Source organism: Penaeus monodon, chromosome 20 (genome assembly GCF_015228065.2).
Source record: "Penaeus monodon isolate SGIC_2016 chromosome 20, NSTDA_Pmon_1, whole genome shotgun sequence".
In the NCBI taxonomy this organism is placed as follows: domain Eukaryota; kingdom Metazoa; phylum Arthropoda; class Malacostraca; order Decapoda; family Penaeidae; genus Penaeus; species Penaeus monodon.
This window is the reverse complement of record NC_051405.1, coordinates 32,861,629-32,862,048: the sequence shown is the minus strand read 5'-3', so window position 1 is coordinate 32,862,048 and position 420 is coordinate 32,861,629.

Here is a 420-nt window from a genome sequence, read left to right as displayed (position 1 = left end):
CTAGAGTACCGGGAATTGTACTTCTTGACGGCAGCGCAATGGTTCCGCTTTATTAAAATCGCAAAAAAAGAAATAATAAAATCCCTTTTTTATTCTATTTTCTATCCACTAGCTATATCAAACTAAAAAAAAAGTGTGCAAAAGATAATCCAATTCAAAAGGAATAGAAATTTATTTTCTTTTAAGGGCACTCTTCTGACACCCTTTCCCCCAAAACCCCAAAATTATTTTATCCACCAGAGAGCCAAGAAACAACGAAAAAATATAATAGATTCAAAAAGAGACTATTTTACTCAATCATAGTTACTTCCCTAGGGTTATCTCTGCACCCTTCTATTATTCTACAGAACTTGTTAAATGAGTATTAGGTTATTTTTTCCCGTTACCAGAACCTTTTTTCCGCCCTTGCATAGGGCTAGT